This window comes from Lepisosteus platostomus, chromosome 5 (genome assembly GCF_059453375.1).
Source record: "Lepisosteus platostomus isolate fLepPlt1 chromosome 5, fLepPlt1.hap1, whole genome shotgun sequence".
Taxonomy (NCBI): Eukaryota; Metazoa; Chordata; class Actinopteri; order Semionotiformes; family Lepisosteidae; genus Lepisosteus; species Lepisosteus platostomus.
The window spans coordinates 42076047-42085416 of NC_142615.1; the positions used below are offsets into that span (position 1 = coordinate 42076047).

General features: G+C 46.8%; 3 non-coding genes and 1 pseudogene across 3 annotated transcripts; 1 reads left to right on the forward strand and 3 right to left on the reverse strand.

Moving 5' to 3' along the window:
- Positions 1–2430: 2430 nt before the first annotated feature.
- On the reverse strand, positions 2431–2549 carry LOC148666712 (5S ribosomal RNA; annotated as a pseudogene).
- Positions 2550–5916: 3367 nt separating this feature from the next.
- On the forward strand, positions 5917–6081 carry LOC148666713 (U1 spliceosomal RNA). Its single transcript, XR_015938644.1, has one exon. It is a non-coding gene; the product is annotated as a U1 spliceosomal RNA (small nuclear RNA).
- Positions 6082–7355: 1274 nt separating this feature from the next.
- trnag-acc (transfer RNA glycine (anticodon ACC)) lies at positions 7356–7428 on the reverse strand. Its single transcript has one exon. It is a non-coding gene; the product is annotated as a tRNA-Gly (tRNA).
- A 1869-nt stretch (positions 7429–9297) lies between these two features.
- Positions 9298–9370, reverse strand: trnav-cac (transfer RNA valine (anticodon CAC)). The gene has a single exon. It is a non-coding gene; the product is annotated as a tRNA-Val (tRNA).

The window sequence follows — 9370 nt, forward strand, 5'->3', positions numbered from 1 at the left end:
GAATCGGGAACAACGGAGCTGTGTGCGGCCGTCTGTACGGAGGGGTTCAGCGCGGGGGGGCTCCGGGCTCGGGTCTGGACCCGGGGGGGGGGGGGGACTGTCTGTGTGGAGTCTGCATGTTCTCCCTGTGTTCTCCGGGTCCAAAGACAGGCTTTTGGGCTAATTGGCTTCTGGGAAAACTGGCCCTGGTGTGTGTGTGTCCTGTGATGGAGTGCTGTCCTGTCCAGGGTGTGTGAGTGAGTGTGTGTTTGTCATGTGATGGACTGGTTCCTGTCCAGGGTGTGAGTGAGTGTGTGTGTCTGAGTGTCCTGTGAGGGACTGGTGTCCTATCCAGGTTGTGTGTGTGTGTCCTGTGAAGGACTGGTGTCCTGTTCAGGGTGTGTGAGTGTGTGTGTGTGTCCTGTGAGTGACTGGTGTCCTGTCCAGGGTGTGTGAGTGTGTGTGTGTCCTGTGATGGACTGGTGTCCTATCTAGGGTGTGTGTATGTCCTGTGATGGACTGGTGTCCTGTCCAGGGTGTGTGAGTGAGTGTGTGTGTGTCCTGTGATGGACTGGTGTCCTGTCCAGGGTGTGTGAGTGTGTGTGTCTGTGTGTCCTGTGATGGACAGATGGTACCAAGCCTGGACACCCATGAGACACTGGCTTCCTCAGAAGACTCTCACGGAGGGCACACTGTCCCTAACCCGGGTCCAGAAGAAACTACAGTGATCTATAATTCCTGCGCCTCGGAAGGGTTTATGACGTCTATGTCCGGCAGGGCGGGAGGGAGTCGATGTGGCCTCGGCGTCATCTTTGCTGGTGAGTCAATTGTGACCGTTGCGGTACAATAAACCATCAATAAACCTTTTCCCACCCCGTCCAGTATTTCTATCGCGGCCCACGTCCCTTACAATCGACAAACTATAAAAAAAAACAGTAGCCCTTCGCAACATTACACGCCATTTTTTTTTATTTTAAACGTCCGCTAGATACGCAGGTGGCTCGATACCTGTCTTATCCTCGCCGGCGTCTTTATACCGGCAAGTGAATTTTATTTGAGGTCCCTCAGAATTGTGACAGAAATGTCAGTGAACCACAATAAAAAACGAAACTTTTTTTTAAAGGCGGTTAATGGATTTTCTGAGTAACCGTGTAGCGACTAACGTAAGGGAAAAAAAGTTGTCTTTCCCTACGAAGACGTTTTGGTACAGGACTTTCTTTAAATATCAGTTGTGCATAGCGTTTTACAAAAAGTTGATGATGATCTTGGAGATAATTGCAAAGGAAAATTGAGATAACTACCAAAACATTACGTGTGAAACGACAGGACAGAACTTTGAACCCACAAAGAAACAAAGGTATGAAATATTGCCTCGTCATGGGGGGTTGATAATTGTAGTAAGTGTTCCTAATTTTCGTAAAGAAATGTATATTATGGGAGTCACACGTGAGATTTAGTGTATATACGTTTCATATTGTGCATATATACGGGGTTAAAAAGTGGAATGAGTATGATTATAAACTCGTGTGTCCTATAATCAGATAATTTTTGAACAAGCTTTGATTAGACAGGTGAAAAACAACATCAGATCCTTTTTTTAAATATATTCACACGTCTGAATATCAGCTTCTCCCCTCTGGCCAACATTTCAGGGCTCCCAGGTGTAGATCCCAAATTGAAATATTAATTTGTTACCCAGTTAAACAGTTAATAGAAGTGAGTGACCAGGGTAAATAAAGGTGGGTCAGTGTAAACTGTTTATTCTGGACCAGACTTCATCATGTGTGATATGTCATGACTTCTTATATTAAGTTTTATCTTTATATTTAGTTCTACATGTGTAATAGATGCGATGTGTGTCCATAAAAACGTTTCTCCAGGGGAAAATCAAGTTGGTTTTAAAACCGTGTTTCCTTTTTAGGGTACGTTTGCATTCCAAGTGTGGGGTTTTTGCCTTTTTATCATATTTTGGATGTGAATCCGTGGTATTTTTGCTGAGACAAGTTGCCTTTCTTATACGCGGAGGGATCTGCTCGTGAGATGTCCGCTTGGTCCATTTCTGAGCTCAGTATAAGGTGTAGAAAGCATGACTGTCATCATAACCCGCTTCTCACCCAGGTGTGGAATAATGTTGTGACTATTGCTTCAGCAATAACATGCTGATTGCATGTTTCTAGATGGGTATAACAGAGATCTCAACTACTGAGGGGCCTTATTAATAAAGTCTCCACAGCCGAAGCGCTGTGTCTCTTTTCAGCTGGCGATAAACCTTTCCTTGATCCTTTGCGGACTTGTAAAACTGTTCATGATCAGAATAAAAAACGCTCACGCTAATACACAAGCACCCGTGTCTCGCCAAAGCTGACAAATAAACAGACGGACAAGCCGCACTGCATGTGTGAACAGGGGAATGAGCGAGCGAGCAGGGATAGGGCGCCTCCTGCGCTTTAAAGCTTACAGCACCTGGTATTTCCAGGCTGTCTCCCATCCAAGTACTAACCAGGCCCATCCCTGTTTAGCTTCCGAGATCAGACGAGATCAGGCGTGTTCAAGGGGGTGTGGCCGTAAGCGAGAGCAAGGCTCGCTGGCACCCTTCTTATTGAGAGGACAGCTCCGTCACCTCTTTTACGACGCTGCTTTTTTTCCTTTGCGTTTTTCTCTTCTTCCCACGTTCTCTCTCTTCACTGCCTTCGTCCCCGCTCTATTTCACTTCAGCCTTTCACTCTTGCTTCCTTCCAATGAGGACGGAGCTGCGGGAGAAAGGGCGCTATAGGGGATCGCTGTGGAGAGCTGCTGCTGTGCTTTGACATCTGAGCTCTGTGGAAAACGATCTCAATACAATTCTGAAAAACGCGACTCCCCGAACGCCAGCCGAACAAGTCTTTAAGTGGAAATCTAATAAGTAAATTGATTCTTTAAATGTAGAGAGCTTTGCAAAGAAATATATTGGGGCTTTTAGATCATATATTTCAAGGATGTAATTGCTGTGCTACAGTACGTGCAGAATTTTAGAAAACAGTGCGTCAACAAAGTACACTGTTTAGGTTACTTTAGAAAACAATGTACCAAAACAATATATGCTGTCTGGGTCGTTAGAATTAGCTGAAAGTAACTGATAAGCTTTGAATAACATATCTCGTGCTTCTTCTGTCGCTTTTTGATGTAATCTGTTTTCTTTTAGAGAAAGTGGAAGTTTTAGAAGGGACAAAGCGCTGAGCTTTTTTACAGCGCAACGTCTTATGAAAACCCTGTACTGCCTGTAACAAATTGAGTCTCTGGTTGCTCCCCATATTGAAATAAAGACCTTACTCAGGTGAGAACTCTCTCTTGTGGCTTCCTTGATAGTTATATTTCCATGACACCGGTTTTAATGTCTGTAGATTGTATCTTATTTTTATTTTTTGTTTTGTTTCATGTTCATATTATGTGTTTTCACCCAGTTGACTCCAGTTAATAACAGTTCACCCAGTTAATAGCCACTTTTTATGCACGAAAAACGGGTGATCTTTCTATCTCGTGATCAGCTTAGTATCTTTCTGTAAGTTTTTTTCTTCTTAATTAAACGTTTAAAATACATGAATTTCATAAAGACAACACACGTTTCGAACAGAAAAAAATCATATTCTGTTCTCTTCCTGGTATGTATAACAGATCAGCAGGTCTTATTTTCCCAATTGCTTTTTTCCACTGTATTTATCATAATGGCTAGCCAATGTCTTCTCTTAGCTAGGTAATGTTACTTGTGGATGTGCTTCTGCGTTGCGTAGAAGCACATGTATCCATAGAAAGTGTATTATACTACTATTTGAGCTACAGTACATAAAAATAATTATATCGTTATTAATTTCTTTAGGTACGTGATTCCATATTATATTCCCTATTAATCAAATTCTAAAAGTATGCTTTTGTTTACTCCGATAACGAGCACATTCACAGAAAATGTTAATATCTTATGACTTTTCCCAAAGTATATAAAGTTAAGATGGTCAGAAGGAGCATGTAAAAACGTTTCTGAAACGTGGTAAAATCTTACTACATGTAAGACTTTGATGCTTAAAATGCTACCAATACCAGCCATATACAGTTTACACTATATGTTTATGTTCCTAAATTAATATAGTTTATGGTGGTGTATCGTGGTTGTAGAGGTTTGATGGGTTTACTGAGACAATTATTAATTGTAGCAGTAATCACGAGGTTGTTCGTTGTGGCTTTTAGAAAATCAATCGTCAGAACAAATAACAACGCACACACACGGGTTCAATACACGAGATACATTTATTCAGATAAATTGTGCACCAAACATATACTAGTCTGCCTTGATACGAGCGGCAGACCTTACTGTGAGGGTTATCAATATACAAGGTATATAATCTCGAAGAGATGCCAACACAAAGAGATACACAACAGAGAATATATGTCAATATATATCGTTCGGTTACCAAATCGCTAATCAGTGTTATTACCCACTGTTACTCTAAACTCGGAAGTAAATACATTACTCATGAATTAAATTGATAACAACTTGTGTTGAGGTACAATTGAATTCTCGAGACACAATGTAGAACATGGGGTTTACTTATCCACTGTGTATGGATTTGGAATCTCCCGGCATGAACACCAAACCAGCTGACAGGCTCTGTTGCAGCCTCTGTTCCAGCGGTTGTCCAATGGGCGTTGTCCCGGCGTCCTCTGGCTACCGGCCAACCAGTTGAGGTACAGCTCGGAGTAGGACGGGCGGAGGAATCTGACTGCGGCGCGCAAGGCAGTCGTTGCTCCGAGGAGATCTACCAGCAGTCCAGCTGGCTAGTAGAAAGTCTCTATGCACAGAGTGTGACCGCGATTCCTCACAAGTCACTCTTTTGCCTGGGAAGAAGCTGGTTCGTTCCTGGTCCAGCGCTGCTTCTGAATAAGCTATTCAGGTTGTCGATGAGGGTCCAACTGTAGGCTGCCGTTGATCAAGCGGATCATTCACGTTGGTAGAATTCTGAGTACGTATGGGATCCTCGGCCTCGCGCTTAGAACAAAGTCCAAGTCCCTTTGCAGACAACAGCAGTTGTCACGTGATTATCTCTGAGGATGCGCGAAAATGGCCAAGGAGAGCCCCGATCTGAGCTTGCACTCCCTTTTTGACCAAGACACAGATGTGTGCTGATTGGTTGAGAGTTTGGCGGGCATTAGAGACCCACGTGGTATTACCACGCCCTGCCAGTCCCTGATTGGTTGGTCAAGGTGAGATATGAGTCACTTACTCTTGACACTTAGGAATGCAGTCCAGATGTCCATTCGGCACTCCCTAGACCGAGAGGCACCAATGGATGACCATTGATCATGATAGCCAGGCTAAGCTAAGTGCATCCCCATCTGGGAGCTGTCCATTATCAAAAGAAAACATCTTAAATCAACCTGCATGAATACTTTCTCTGTGGCTGCACCACAAAGATGGAGGGTGAGATGGGGCCTCATTTAGGACAGAATACCACCGCCTAATTCTGTCTTATTAACAAGCATTGCCGCTACAACGGCATCTCTCCTGTCAAACTTCCTCCTGACGTGTTTGACAGGATCTGGGCCGTGGTGAACAGTGGGAAAGACGCCCTGTGGAGAGTGAGGAACATGGGGCTGTTCAAAGGCATCGAGGTCCCAGTCAAGGCAGCAGGTAGCCTGGCCCTGTTCATCACCCGAGAGAACTATTACCTCAGAGATCTGTGGAGGGAGGGAGGAAGCAGAAAATCTGTGGGAAATTGAGAGCATAGGTCAATATCTCAAGAAACTGTGAAAAACATTATCATGTTTAAGTAAAGAATGTGATTTGCACTAGAAAAAAATAAATTGTTGCTATATAACTGGTACCGTGTCAAAATGTAATGAGATGTGATTATATATACTGTTTTAAGTATGTATATTAATGTAAAGCTTTCTAATTTGTGATGTCCTGTATTTTTTTGTGAAAAGAAAATAAAGTTCTTAAAAAATCGATTCACCCAGGGCGAGGCTCGGCCATTGCACTCCGGCTGTGCTGACCCCTGCGAATTCCCCAAATGTGGGAATCGCGACTGCATAATTTCTGGTAGTGGGGGACTGCGTTCGCGCTCTCTCCTGATGTGCTTGGTCCAATATCAGATACGGGAGAGTTAGGACACCACGAGCTGCGATAGGATCCCAGTTTGAAAGGAGTCGATGCCACTGCTGGTTCCCGGTTTCTTTTAGTTAGAGGTCCGTAGAAGCATTTCAAGCTGGTTACACTACTCCTTCCGGACATTCATTCCCTTTTCAAAGTCAGTCGTTTTGCTGTTGTCTGCATTATTTAGGCTGATTATCGAGGTTAGCCTTTATTTGGTCATGGGGGCCTCGGTACTGTATGCTAATTCTCAAGACAGTTTCACCCGTTTTCTGATTGCTAGGTTCTGTACCAGTGCAGACATGTCAAACAGTGAATGGCTGTACCTCTATTGTATCCTTGCTCAATGAATGAAATCAGTAATAAATGAATATATGTATAGTTATACGAAAAACAAGTGGTTTATCGACTCATCTTCATTTGCAGATTTAGAGGCAGCTTCGATATTCGGGGGAGGCGTAAAACATGGTGCTGATCTTTGGAAAGCAGGAGGCAAAACTGACATGTTCTCATACAAGGAGCTGAAACCAGGCCACCTGGGTGAAGATCAGGTATCGTAACCGCTAGACCATATGGGAGCATACAGCCATGTTGTGCATGCGTCATGTAAGCAAACTGTAATTGCTGCCTTCATGACCTGCTTGATGGAGAAAACACACAAGAGAGTTGGCACTCAGAGTGTCGAAGGGTTGATGTATACTAGGGCTCAGTTGAAATGCACCGCAACAACCCCGGTTCGAATCCGCATACTGGCAGAATAGGAGGAGTACTGCCTGACTGGATCGTTGATGAACGACAGAGGCCACTGCGACCTCTTCTTGGTTTTCTTCAATGACTTACTAAGGATCTTCTTCACATTCGCCCATGCAGGGGAAGCCAGTTACAACAAAGCAAACGCAGGAAAGTGCATTTCAAGCAGAGACCAGGAGGGACTTGTTTACTGCGAGAGTGGTCGGAGAATGGAACAATGCGCCCAGCCCTGTTGCTGGAGCCGATTCTTGATGAGATCTTGGGCTCACTAAGAGGCCCCCGTTGGATGCTAATCTTTCTGTTGTTCTTGCAGGTCCTGCGCTGCTTTTGAGCCGACGGAGCTCGTCCTGGTCTGTCGGCACAGCCCAATTGCAAATGATCGGCTCCACGTATAGAAGGAACGTGCGTTTGGTACAAGAGTGCACAAAGGCACCGGAAATACATTGGGAACAAATGACCGGTCGTTCAAGACCTCTGTGAAGTACAGGAGCGTGCAAAACGAGGCTGCTTCCACCCGGTCTCGAACCGGGGACCTTTCGCGTGGTAGGCGAACGTGATAGCCGCTACACTACGGAAACCTGCAAGGACCGTTGCTGGTGTCTCGCTTGCGTTTCGGGCTGAGAAAGGGAGCGTCACTTTAGGCAGGGTGCGCTGGAGAGAGGAACAAAGGGCGCGATGAAACAAAATACCAAAACCCGGGATCAAACCAGGGACCTTTAGATCTTCAGTCTAATGCTCTCCCAACTGAGCTATTTTGGCGGTGCGCAGAGCCCACAGCCACCTGCTCCAGCCTTCCTGTGTTGCGGCATGAGCGCACCAAGAGTAGCGGGAGAGTGTTGCAGGAACGTCACTCTGAAGGAAAGCCACCCAGGTGCGCCCTCTGAGCTCTGTCCAGCGCATCTTCCTCGCATGGACTCCTGCCTGCGACGGGCAGGAAACAATTAGCAAGAACAGAACGACACCCCATGGGTGTCTCATGACCACACCTTAGGTTGTGACACGTGCAGGTGTGAGGGTTTGCCGGGCTACTTTGGAGCAGAGCTTGGGCGGAGGGGAGGCGGGAAAGCAGACAAAGAGGTGACACCTCAAGGTCTGCACGATCACAGCTCTCCGCCGCCCCAGGCTTCCGCTCGATAAGCTACTTGACACACCCGCCCCTCCTCACACAGACCGTTGAAAAGCCCCCGAGTGGGAGGGCTCTCTCTTCCTCCCAGGAGCTCTTGGACATGACGCACAGAGAGGGCGCGGGGAGCCGCCGCCTGCAAACACGGCTCCAGGAAGGACTCCATTCCGCAGGAGCCGCAGAGCAGAGGAGATGGGGGCAGCTTAGCTCCTGTGCAGAGACCTGAGCTGTTGTTGCTGCGGATGCTGTCTTTTCTGCACTCGGGGTAGGAGTGAATGTTGAGTTGCCCTTAGAAATGAAGCAGAGCACTTCAACGGCACGGGTGTGTGTGTGTGTGTGCCCTGGTGATTCTGGAAGACAGATCGAACCTGGGCTAAAAGAGAGGGGGCTTAGCCCTCTTCCATTTGCTAGTTCAAAGTTGTACAACCCATTTGTATCTGCTAGGCGGTGCAGTCGTCGTCCACAAAGAAGGCTTTGAAAATCGTCAAAGGCAAGTCATTCCGAGTTGGTCGTCTGTGTTTTCCGTTCAGACGCGAAACGCTGAAATTTTCTCTCGGCTCCTCGGTCGTCATTTCTGCTCCGTAAAGGAATCAGAGGACGCGTCGGCTTCCAGCACGGTGGGTCGGGACACGATGCCGGGGATCGGAGAGAGCGCTGTCTTCCTCGTTAGTATAGTGGCAAGTATCCCCGCCTGTCACGCGGGAGACCGGGGTTTTCTTTCACCTCCTTAGAGAAAGGACTGCCTTTCACTTCTCTGTTTTCTTTCACAGCGTCGTGCACCTTTTCATTGCTCTCGCTTTCAGAGCCTCCGCACGGCACACGATTCGACATCAGGAAGCACATTGAAGTGAAAGCAGGAAGCGCAGCGACATGCACTGTGCAGATCCCGCCACACTAAGAGGTGAGTGGGTCTGTTCGATGCACAAAGAACGCTTTGATAAGCGTCAAAGGCAAGTCACTCCGAGTTGGTCGTCTGTGTTTTCCGATCAGACGCGAAATGCTGAAATGATCTCTCGGCTCCTCGGTTGTCATTTCTGCTCCGTAAAGGAATCACAGCACGCGTCGGCTTCCAGCACGGTGGGTCGGGACATGATGCCGGGGGTCGGAGAGAGCGATGTCTTCCTCATTAGTATAGGACCTGTCACCTGTCCCCACCTGTCACGCGGGAGACCGGGGTACAACAGGACGCGCATTGAAGTGAAAGCAGGATGCGCTGCGACATGCACTGTGCAGATCCCGCCACACTAAGAGGTGAGTGGGTCTGTTCGATCACAGCGCTAGGCGAATCCCCAATCCCCTTTTGTGCGTGGCGACAAAAGAAGGCTGTTCCCGCCCGGTTTCGAACCGGGGACCTTTTGCATGTGAGGCGAACGTGATAACCACTACACTACGGAAAC